We start from the raw sequence: 9,687 nt of genomic DNA, 5'->3' as shown, positions 1-9,687 counted from the left end.
CTTTTTTTTTTTTTTTTTTTTTGAGACGGAGTCTTGCTCTGTCGCCCGGGCTGGAGTGCAGTGGCCGGATCTCAGCTCACTGCAAGCTCCGCCTCCCGGGTTTACGCCATTCTCCTGCCTCAGCCTCCCGAGTAGCTGGGACTACAGGCGCCCGCCACCTCGCCCGGCTAGTTTTTGTATTTTTTTAGTAGAGATGGGGTTTCACCGTGTTAGCCAGGATAGTCTCGATCTCCTGACCTCGTGATCCACCCGTCTCGGCCTCCCAAAGTGCTGGGATTACAGGCTTGAGCCACCGTGCCTGGCCTACTTAACCCACTTTTTAAAAAAGGCGATAGATATTTCATAGGATAATATTTGTAAATAACCAATAAGCACATGAAAAAACGTGCCCCATGCTGGGTGCAGTGGCTCATGCCTGTAATCCCAGCACTTTGGGAAGCTGAGGTGGGTGGATCACCTGAGGATCATCAGCCTGGCCAACATGGCAAAACCCCATCTTTACTAAAAATACAAAAATTAGCCAGGCGTGGTGGCGTGCGCCAGTAATCAGGCTACTCGGGAGGCTGAGGCAGCAGAATTGCTTGAACCCGGGAGGCAGAGGTTGCAGTGAGCTGAGCTCCTACCACTGAGCTCTAGCCTGGGTGACAGAGCAAGACTCGTCTCAAACAGAAAAGAAGAAGAAGAAGGAGAGAAGAAGAAAGAGGAAAGAAGAAGAAGGAAGAAGAAAGAGGAAAGAAAGAAGAAAGAAGAAGAAGGAGGAGGAGGAGGAGGAGGAGGAGAAGGAAGAGAAGAAGAAAAAGAAAAAATGTTCCCCACCATCATCAGGGAAACAAAAAACATAAATTAAAACCACAATTGGACACCAGCACACGCTTGTGAACAGCAGGCATTGTCTCCCACACTGCTGGTGGCAATATAAAATGGTATAAATCCTAGAAAAAAATAGGACTTTCTTTCTTAAAACAGTAAACACACACTACCGTATGACCCAATCATTTCAGACTTGCTCCAGAGGAAAAAAAATACATGACCACATAAGGACTGGTATACAAATATTCCTCACAGCTGTATTTCTAATAGCCAAAAGCTGGAAACAACTGAAATACCCATGAAATGAAGAGGGCGGGCATTTCATAGACAAAGGAAGGGTGATGTATCCATACAGTGGGATGTTATTCAGCAATTTGAGAAGCAAGCTACTGACACAAGTTATAGCACAGCTGAATCTGAGAAGTACACAGAGTGAGAGAAGCCAGACAGAATCACAGCCAGGCACAGTGGCTCATGCCTGTAATCCCAGCACTTTGGGAGGCAGAGGCGGGCGGATCGCTTGAGGTCGGGAGTTCAAGACCAGTCTGGGCAACATGGCGAAACCCTGTCTGTACTAAAAATTTTAAAAATTAGCTGGTTGTGGTGGTGGGCACCTGTAATCCCAGCTGCTCTGGAGGCTGAGGCAGGATAATGGCTTGAACCTGGGAGGCAGAGGTTGCAGTGAGCCGAGATCACACCACTGCACTCCAGCCTGGGTGACAGTGAGACTTTGTCTCAAAAAGAAAAGAAAAGAAAAGAAAAATAGCATACACTGTATGATTCTATTTGTATAAATTTCTAGAACATGAAAACTAGCATATAATGACAGAAACCAGATCCTGGGTATGAAAAACAGACGAGAAAATACATCCTGGGGATGGGGTGGAGGTAGGGATGGATATAGACGGGCACTAGAAACTTTTGGGGGCCATAGAAATAGCTGCTACCTTGAGTGCTATGGATGTGAAACTCCACATGCATGTCAAAAACAAAGGCTACACCAACAATATCTGCGCTTTAGCGTACTTCAATTAAACCTCCATAAAATTGAAGTTAAAAATAAATGATAAGATGAAACCAATTCAAAATGAGGAATAAGTATAGAAGATCAGAAAAGAAGATCTAATATAAATTTAATAGGAGTTACTGAAGAGGAAAACCAAGGCAGTGATACAAAATAATATGGCTCACGCCTGTAATCCCAGCACTTTGGGGGGCCAAGGCAGGTGGATCCCTTGAGGTCAGGAGTTTGAGACCAGACTGGCCAACATAGTGAAACCCCGTCTCTACTGCAAAAAAAAAAAAAAATACACTCACACAAAAATTAGCCAGGCGTGGTGGTGCATGCCTGTAATCCTAGCTACTTGGGAGGCTGAGGCAGGAGAATCGCTTGAACCTGGGAGGCAGAGGTTGCAGTGAGCTGAGATCACCCCACTGTACTCCAGCCTGGCGACAGAGTGAGACTCCATCTAAAAAAAAAAAAAGTATATTTTGAGAAGTGTTTCCTGAAATGAAAAAAGACTTGAAATTAGGTATTGAAAGGGGACAGTATCTAGGAAAATTAACCCCAGTGGCTAAGCCCATGTTGCTTCAGACCATCTAAATGACTGGAGAGACACCAGGGACTACTGGTTAGAATGAAATATACATCTCCTTGCAGAATTAGGACGAATGCCTATAGGAGAGAGTGATGTCATGTGACAGCTATGGGTTCTGACAATGTCAATACAGTTCAACTATCAAAATGAAGAAAAAAATATTTGTGCACATTACTGAATTTTGTTACATATCAATTTCAGCAAGGATTCAAAGGAGGCATATGGAAAGCGTATTAAAAGTAGGCCGGGCGCGGTGGCTCATGCCTGTAATCCCAGCACTTTGGGAGGCCGAGGTGGGTGGATCACGAGGTCAGGAGATGGAGACCACCCTGGGGGACACAGAGCGAGACTCCTTCTAAAAAAAAAAAAAAAAAAAAAGTAGAACTGGGCCAGGCGTGGTGGCTCACACCTGTAAACCCAGCACTTCGGGAAGCCGAGGTGGGTGGATTGCTTGAGCTTGAGAGTTCGAGACCAGCCTGGGCTATTGTGTAATTTTATGCACCAGGAGTGTTTGGATTCCAGATTTGTATTTGATAGACCACTTCCAGTGTCTCGTCTTGTATCTCTAATTGGAAACAAAACCCAGATACCAACACTGCGATATGGCCAGAGACCATATGGTGTTGGGCTGTTTATTGCTGGTTATGATGCTATGGGCCCTCACATTTTCCAAACCTGTCTATCTGGTAACTATTTTGACTGCAGAGCTAATGTCCATTGGAGCCTGTTTTCAGTCAGCTTGTGCTTACTTGGAGAGACGTATGTTTGAATTTATGGAGTGCAATTTAAAGGAACTGGCTAAACATGGTCTGCGTGCCTTAAGAGAGACACTTCCGACTGGGCACGGTGGCTCATGCCTGTAATTCCAGCACTTTGGGAGGCTGAGGCAGGTGGATCATCCAAGGTCAGGAGTTCGAGACTAGCCTGGCCAACATGGTGAAACCCCATCTCTACTAAAAATACAAAAAATATTAGCCGGTCATGGTGGCATGTGCCTGTAATCCCAGCTACTAGTGGGTGCTGAGGCAGGAGAATTGCTTGAACCCGGGAAGCAGAGATTTCAGTAAGCCAAGATCATGCCACTGTACTCCAGCCTGGGTGACAGAGCGAGACTCTGTCTCAAAAAAAAAAAGAGACACTTCCTGCAGAACAGGACCTAGCTAAAAGAATGTTTCCATTGGAATTGTTGGTAAAGACTTTGGAGTTTACAATCTATGATGATGATGATATGTGTCCATTCCTGGAAGGTCTTGAAGAAAGGCCACAGAGAAAGGCACAGCTGCTCGACCTGCTGATAAACCAATGGAATGTTAGGTGATAAGCCAGCCTATATATGTATTATCAAATGTGTAAGAATGCAGGCACCTACATACTGATGAGAGTAATCTGTATTTTGAACCAAAATTTGCAGAGTGGTGGAATGCTATGTTTTAGGAATCAGTCCAGATATGAGTTTTTTCCAAGCAACCTCGCTGAAACTGTATCACAGAATACATTTTTCTTTGAGAGGGTCTGTATAATCATTTTCTAAAAAGTATAGGTATCTGTACTAATGTTCATATATGAAGAAAAGGTATCTTTGTGATTTTAAAGACAACTGTGAAATAAAATTGTTTTGCCTCCTGGTTACAAAAAAAATTAACAATTAAAAAAGTGCACGGTGGCTCATATCTGTAATCCCAGCACTTTGGGAGGCAAGGCGGGAGGATTGCTTGAGGCCAGGAGTTCACTGGGCAACATGGTGAGACCCGTGTCTCTGCAAAAAATTAAAAATAAAAAGAATTAAAAATGTAAAAAAAGAAACGAAGTACTGATTCATCCACAACGCGAATGAACCTTGAAAACATTATGCTGATGAACGAAGCCAAACACAAAAGCCTCCACATGGCAAGAATCCATTTTTATGAAATGTCTAGAATAAACCAGTCCATAAAAACAGAAAGCAGGCCGGGCGCGGTGGCTCACGCCTGTAATCCCAGCACTGTGGGAGGCCGAGGCAGGCGGATCACGGGGTCAGGAGATCGAGACCATCCTGGCTAACACAGTGAAACCCCGTCTCTAGTAAAGAATACAAAAAATTAGCCGGGCGTGGTGGCGGGCGCCTGTAGTCCCAGCTACTCGGGAGGCTGAGGCAGGAGAATGGCGGGAACCGGGAGGCGGAGGTTGCAGCGAGCCGAGATTGCACCACTGCACTCCAGCCTGGGTGACAGAGAAAGACTCCATGTCAAAAAAAAAAGCAGATTCATGGCTGCCAGGGGCAGGAGAAAGGGGGACACAGGAGTGATTACAATGAGTATGGGGTTTCCTTTGGGGGTGAAGCAAATGTCCTGGAATTAGTTGTGTTCGCACAACACTGTGGTTGTACTAAACGTCACGGAATCGTACACTTAAAATGGTTAGTTTTTTTTTTAAATTCAACGTTTTATTGACTAAGTCATGTGTGCCGGGCACTGTACTGTCAGGTGGGGGCAGGGGAAACAGCATGGCGTGGTTCCAGTGTGCATTAAGAGAAGCATTAGCCAAACATGCTCTACAGATGTTCCTGTGGAAATAGATAGTACAACTTTCTCCTGTAACCATCACAGTTAACTGTTACATCAGACATACATCATTGTCACGGTCACCTATTACACTAGACCACATCACTGTCACCATCACCTATCACCATCGCGGTTGACTGTTACACTAGACACACATCACTGCCACGGTCACCCATCACCATCATGGTCACCTATTACACCAGACGTACATCACTGCCATGGTCACCCAGTACACCAGACAGTAATACATTTTATTTTTCTGATCCTCTGCTATAAATAGGATCTGTAAACTCAGAATAAAGGTTGCAGAGGCTTCTATGATAGTTCAGTAGTTTAATGCAGCAATTTCAATGTGCCTAAATTAGTGGCAGATATTTCAAGATGCAGATGTATTTAAAGACATTACTTCCCTGGTTCTATGCACAGAAATGCTGAAGTTATTAACAATTTGCTCTCTACTCACATGGCTTATTTTGGAGACTGGTAACTCTACTACTTGTTTCTGAGATGGCTTTAACCTGACCTCAAAAAAACAAGTTTTGTCAGTCACTTCACTTATAAATTGATCAACAAAAAAATCTTAACTTTTATCCATTGATGGGTGTTCTCTATTTTATAACAGACTTATTTATACTTAAATCTTATTCTGTTGTTGCTTTACTTTAAATAGACTTTTTAAGAGCAGTTTTAGGTTCACAGCAAAATTGGGTGAGAATACCCCCTATGCCCCACATATGCACAGCCTCCTCCATATGAGCATCCCCCTAGAGTGGTCCATTTGTTACAACTGATGAACTTACAGTGACACACCATTATCGCCCACAGTTCACACTGGGGTTCAGTCTGGTGGTGCACATTTTGTGGGTTTTGACAAATGTGAAATGACATGTATCCCTGTTATAACGCTATACATTGCCCTAAAAATCCTCAGCATGACACCCACTCATCCTACCCACACCCTAATTACTGACCTTTATAGTGTCTCCATGGTTTGGCTTTTCTGGAATGTCATATAGTTGGTATTGTGACCTTTTCAGAATATTTCACTTAGTAAAGTGCATTTTTCTCCCATGTCTTTCCATGGCTTGATGGCTCAGTTCTTTTCAGTGCTGAATAATATTCCATTTCCAGATGCACCACAGCTTATTCTTTCACCTACTGGAGGACATCTTGGGTGCTTCCAAGCTTTGGCATTTATGAAGAAAGCAGCTATAAACATCCAGGTGGAGGTTTTGGGAGGACCTAAGCTTTCAGCTCATTTGGGTAATTACCAAGGAAGAGGATTGAGGAATCATATGGTAAGATACTGTTTAGTTTTGTAAGAAACTGCCAAACTGTCTTCCAAAGTGGCTGCACCATTTGCATTCCCATCAGCAATGAAGGAGCGTTCCTGTTGCTCCACATCCTTGCCAGCATTTCGTGTTGTCTATGTCCTGAATTTTCACCATTCCAACAGGAGGTGCTGCTTTCTTCTGGTTATGTTTAGAGATATTCATGATAAAAAGTGGTTATACATTTCAAAATTATACTAGAGGCTGGGTGTGGTGGCTCATGCCTGTAATCCCAGCACTTTGGGAAGCTAAGGTGGGAGGATCACCTGAGGTCAGGAGTTCAAGACCAGCCTGACCAACATAGTGAAACCTGTCTCTACTAAAAATACAAAAATTAGCTGGGCTTGGTGGTGGGCACCTGTAATCCTAGCTACTCAGGAGGCTGAGGCAGGAGAATCACTTAAACCTGGGAGGTGGAAGTTGTAGGAAGCCGAGATCATGCCACTGCACTCCAGCCTGGGCAACAGAGAGGGACTCCATCTCAAAAACAATAAAAAATAAAACAAAATTATACTGAAGAAGTTGGGGTGCAGCTGGCATAAGAGACATTTCTGGTTTGATAAGTGTTTCAGGGACTGAGCTAGGAGCTCAAGACATAAAGGTGAGCCGGCCAAGTTCCTGCCCATCTGTAGCTTAGTACAACCAGTGAAAAGCAACTGGATGATGCTTGTCAAAAGTCCCCGTGTTCATACAGTCTTTGACCTGCTAATCTGGCTCCTCAAAGTTCATCCTAGGAAATATGTCAACTTCCCAAAAATAGCAGTATATTCTGTGTGATTCCAATTAAAATTTCCAGTGTTTTTTTTTTTGTGGAATTTTCATGGAAGCATCGAACATAGCCAAAACTCTTCTTAAGAACAGAGATAGGACTTGGTTTATCAAATATAAGCACTTACCAAGCTGTAGTTCATTTTTTTTTTTTTTTGAGACAGCATTTCTTTCTTGTTGCCAAGCCTGGAGTGCAATGGCACAGTCTTGGCTCACTGCAACCTCCGTCTCCCGGGTTCAAGCGATTCTCCTGCCTCAGTCTCCCAAGTAGCTGGGATTACAGGCATGTGCCACCACGCCTAGCTAATTTTTGTATTTTTAGTAGAGACAGGGTTTCACCATGTTGGCCAGGCTGGTCTCAAACTCCTGACCTCAAGTGATCCACCTACCTTGGCCTCCCAAAGTGCTGGGATTATAGGCATGAGCCACAGAGCCCAGCCTAGAGTAATTAATTAAGATAGTGTGATACTGGCCCAGGAAAAGGCATGCTGACCAATGGAAGCAAACAGGGAGGCCAGCAACAGTGTCATATTGTGGATGTGACCATCGGACTGACGGCATGTCAGATCAGCACAGGAGAAGGAACCATTCATTAGCTGGAACTGGAAAAACTAGTCATCCACAAAGAAAAGACAAAATCAAACCCCTATCTACAGTTGGGCACGGTGGTGCACACCTGTAATCCCAGTACTTTGGGAGGCCGGGGTGAGCAGATCACTTGAGCCCAGCCTGACAACACAGTGAAACCCCATGTCTACAAAAAAAAAAAAAAAAAAAAAAAAATTAGCCAGGCATGGTGGTGCACATCTGTAGTCCCAGCTACTTGAGAGACTGAGGCAGGAAGATTGCTTGAGACTCAGGGGCAAGGCTGCAGTGAGCCTTGATCACGCCACTGCACTCCAGCCTGGGTGAAAGAGTGAAATTCTGTCTCAAAAAAAGAAAAGAAAAGAAAAGAAAAGAAAATCCCTATCTTACACTATATGCAAAAAGCAGCTCCTGATAGATCAAGTTTCATCTGTCAAAAACAAAACTTAAAAATTCCTAGTATAAAATGTAAGTGAAAGGCTGGGCACGGTGGCTCACACCTGTAATCCCAGCACTTTGGGAAGCCGAGGTGGGCGGATCACCTGAGGTTGGGAGTTCAAGACCAGCCTGACCAACATGGAGAAACCCTGTCCCTACTAAAAATACAAAAATTCACCAGACATGGTGGTACATGCCTGTAATCCCAGCTACTTGGGAGGCTGAGGCAGGAGAATCTCTTGAACCCGGGAGGCAGAGGTTGCAGTGAACCGAGATCACGCCATTGCACTCCAGCCTGGGCAACAGAGTGAAACTCCATCTCAAAATAAAATAAAAAAATTAAATGTAAGTGAATATCTTTTCAACTATGGATAGGAAAGGATATTTTAAACATAGAAACATGAACTAAAAGAAGTATCAGTAAGTTGAACCGTGTTAAAATTAACAATGTTTGTGAATCAGGAAAACTTTAAGTGAAAAGAGACGTTACAAACTGGGGAACATTTTGTAACATTCCTTTGGTGAGCACGTGTTGTAAATGTCTTTTTGATCCAGCCATTCAATTCCATGTATGCGTGTGTGTGTCCAGCCAAGAGAAACTCTTGCACATGTACAACACAAGACAGAAAGGAGAATGTAGGAACACACTTCTGGAGATCAAAAGCCTGGAGACACTCACTCACCACAACTGTAGGTCCAGCTGTGTCCCCCAAAAGGACATGTTCAAGTCCCAACCCCTTTAATCTCAAAATGTCACTTTATTTGGAAAGATGGTCATTGTAGATGTCATTGGCTAAGCTGAGGCCATCCTGAAGTTGTGATTCAGGGTTTTTTGAGACAGGGTCTTGCTTTGTCACCCAGGTGGGAGTGCACTGGTGCAATCATGGCTCACTGAAGCCTCGACCTCCAGGGCTCAAGTGATCCTCCCACCTCAGCCTCCTCAGTAGCTGGGACTACAGGTGTAAGTCACGACACCAGGTTAATTATTTTGTTTTTTGTAGAGAAGAGGTGTTGCCAGGTTGCCCAGGCTGGTCTCAAACTTCTGGCCTCAAGTGATCTGCCTGCCTTGGCCTCCCAAAGACTTAGGATTACAGGTGTGGAGCACTGCGCCAGCACGTGGGTGGGTATTCCTGGTTTCTTATTAGAATAGGAGAGGCGACAGAGACAGACACACACACAGGGAGAGGGCCATGTGATGACACAGGCAGAGGTGGGAGCAATGGGTCTGCCAGCCAAGGGTCAGTAAGGGTTGCCGGCAACACCAGGACCTAGGAGAACACCGTGGAAAAGGTTCTCGCTGGACCCTTCACAGGGAGCACTGCCCTGCTGACACCTTGATTTTAGACGTGTGGCCTCTAGGAGGCTGAGGGATAAAATTGTTCTAAGCCACCCAGCATGTAGTAATTTATTACAGTGGCCCTAGGAAGCTATTTGCGGGTGTGAAAGGCAGTGGATTTATGCAATTTCTATACTGCAGCCAAAGGAACGCACAGCAGGAAGACAGAAATGACGCGACACATCTCAGTGATGCAAACTACACAGATCCACAGTGACAGAGGAGGCATTCTCAGGAGTACCTAGAGGTGAGATCAGTGATGGAGACCACGTGGATCCACA

General features: G+C 44.5%; 1 pseudogene; it reads left to right on the top strand.

Annotated features, from left to right (window-relative positions):
- LOC111522956 overlaps window positions 1-3,722 on the top strand; it is a 31,209-nt pseudogene extending 27,487 nt beyond the window's left edge.
- The last annotated feature ends 5,965 nt before the right edge of the window (window positions 3,723-9,687 follow it).

This window comes from Piliocolobus tephrosceles, chromosome 10 (assembly GCF_002776525.5).
Source record: "Piliocolobus tephrosceles isolate RC106 chromosome 10, ASM277652v3, whole genome shotgun sequence".
NCBI lineage: Eukaryota > Metazoa > Chordata > Mammalia > Primates > Cercopithecidae > Piliocolobus > Piliocolobus tephrosceles.
Note: the sequence above shows the minus strand (reverse complement) of the source record. Positions and strands in the feature narration are given on the sequence as shown.